The sequence below is a fragment of the Oryctolagus cuniculus genome, chromosome 6, assembly GCF_964237555.1.
Source record: "Oryctolagus cuniculus chromosome 6, mOryCun1.1, whole genome shotgun sequence".
Classification (NCBI taxonomy): domain Eukaryota; kingdom Metazoa; phylum Chordata; class Mammalia; order Lagomorpha; family Leporidae; genus Oryctolagus; species Oryctolagus cuniculus.
In genome coordinates this window covers 100,414,793-100,417,172 of record NC_091437.1, presented here as the reverse complement: position 1 = coordinate 100,417,172, position 2,380 = coordinate 100,414,793, and the positions used below count along the sequence as shown (strand labels likewise).

General features: G+C 46.2%; 1 pseudogene; it reads left to right on the top strand.

The window, feature by feature from the left end:
• Nucleotides 1–381: 381 nt before the first annotated feature.
• Nucleotides 382–1,712, top strand: LOC103348151 (non-POU domain-containing octamer-binding protein pseudogene; annotated as a pseudogene).
• Nucleotides 1,713–2,380: the final 668 nt, after the last annotated feature.

The following is a 2,380-nucleotide window of genomic DNA, read 5'->3' as shown; positions in this document are numbered from 1 at the left end:
TTTGTATTTAACAACACTGTGTAAGTTACTTATTCTGTTATTTACCCTAAATTTGCCATCTTCATGTTTAAAACACTGTCTTCTACTTTTAAAGCCCCAAAATAAGAGCAATAACTCTCAGTGAACAATGAGCTTCACCGTGTTCATACCTTTTGGGCCTTTCCAAGAGTGAGCTGACAATCAGTACACTACCTAGGACTAGAGTCACTGGTATTAATCCACACTGTACAAAAACAACCATATTCCTTTGATGATTTGCATTTACCAGACTCTGGACTATTGTCCTTTAAAGAGAGTAACTAGAGACCATTGGTAGAGGAGATGTCGAGGTTAGGACTGGGAGGCACTTGGCTGCCCTCAATCGAAGTTGAGGGTATAAAGATGCAGAGTAATAAAACCTTTAACTTGGAGAAACAAAACCATACTTTGAGGAAGCATCATTAGTAGCAGCAGCAGCAGCAGCAGCAGCAGCTCCCACTGCCACCATCACCAATACCTTCTAATGGGCAACATGCCAGACAGAGGCCAGAATGAAGGTTTGACCATTGACCTGAAGAATTTTAGGAAGCCTGGAGAGAAGACCTTCACCTAAAGTGGCATCTCTTTATGGGATATATTCCTCTTGACATCACCGAGGAGGAAATGAGGAAACCATTTGAGAAATATGGGATAGTAGGCAGAGTCTTCATTCATAAGAATAAATGCTTTGGCTTCACCTGCTTGGAAGCAAGAAACCTAGAGGAGATTGCCAAAGTGGAGCTGGACGATATGCTGCTAGGTGGAAAGCAGCTGTGTGCACACTTTGCCTGCCATAGTGCATCCATTACAGTCCAAAACCTTCCACAGTACTGTCTAATGAGCCGCTGTGAGAAGCCTTTTCTGGTTTTGGCCAGGTGGGTAGGACCATAGTCATTGTGGATGATCGAGGAAGGCCCTCAGGAAAAGGCATTTTTGAGTTCCCCAGGAAGCCAGCTTCTCAGAAAGCTTTGGGCTGATCGGTGAAGGCCCCTTCCTGCTAACTAGAGAGAGCAAGCAGCCATCTGGATTGGCACTGACTCCTTTGAGTATGAGTGTGCCATGTGCTGGAAGGCACTCCTTGAGATGGAGAAGCAGCAGAAGACCAAGCAGACTGCAACATCAAGGAGGCTGGTGAGAAGCTGGAGATGGAGCCTGATCACCACGAGTACCAGGTCATGCTAATGAAGCAGGATTTGATGAGGTGCCCAGAAGAACTTCAGGGAAAGGAAAAGTTGCACAACCAAGAAGAACAAAAATGAAAGCAGTTGGAATCCCAGACAAGATGCAGAGCACAGATGCCCTGAGGAAGTGATGCAAGGGCAACAGGAAGAAATGACGCAGCAAGAGCAGGAAGGATTCAAGGGAACTTTCCCTGATGTGAGAGAGCAGGAGATACAGATGGTTCAGATGGCTATGGGAGGCACTAGGGGCATAAACAAGAGGTGCCATGGCCCTGCTCCTCTGCCTGCTGGTACCCCAGCACCTCCAGGACTGGCTGCTATGATGCCAGATGGAAGCTTGGGATTGACCCTGCCAAGGACATAATGCAAGAGATTGGGGTAGTTGGTGGAACTCCTACTGCATTCAACCTTGCAGCTCCTGGAGCTGAATTTGCCCCAAATATCACCAATACTATTGAAGTTGCAGTGTCTAATTTCCCAAAACCCATTAAAAGAGGACCCTTTTTGGACTAGCCAGAATTGTACCCTGCAAAAGTGTTAGGGATTCCTCCCTATAGTTAGGTCTTTCCTGTCTCTATGACTTGAGGCAGTTATGCTGGAGGCAGCAGGTAAGGGCAGGGTGATACTTAACAAATCGATTTCGTGTGATATTTTGTTTCGTGGATTTTGTGCAGTGCATTCCTGAATGCTCAGGTGTAATTGTAGAGGACCTGCAGAAACTGTGGCAAAATGGATCCAGTTAATCCCATTAATCTTGATCATTCTGGTTTTTGTCCACCCTGTTCTATTCGCTTTCTCATCCCTATACCACTCATCACCCAACTGCCTTGCCCCACCCCAGCCCAAGAGACACTGCCACATATACCACAAAAGCTAAACATCCCCCAGTGACCTTGGCTCTATTGCTCTACTCCCAGGTGAGAATTCAGGGACACGCTGGCAGAGGCCACAGACAGCTTATGTGTGGTTTTGTTCTATCCCATAGATTACCCTGTCATGTCCCAAGGGAGACATTTTCTCTCAGAGATTTTCATTTTAGTGTATCCCTAAAACGTTCTGAGTTGACTTGGTTCCATCTTTCTTTTGGGTGAGGACAACCCGAGAATGGCCCTTTTACATCTGCTATTGCTGTTCACAGCTTTTCAGGATAGGCTTAGTACAGTCATGGAAAGGGGCTGCTG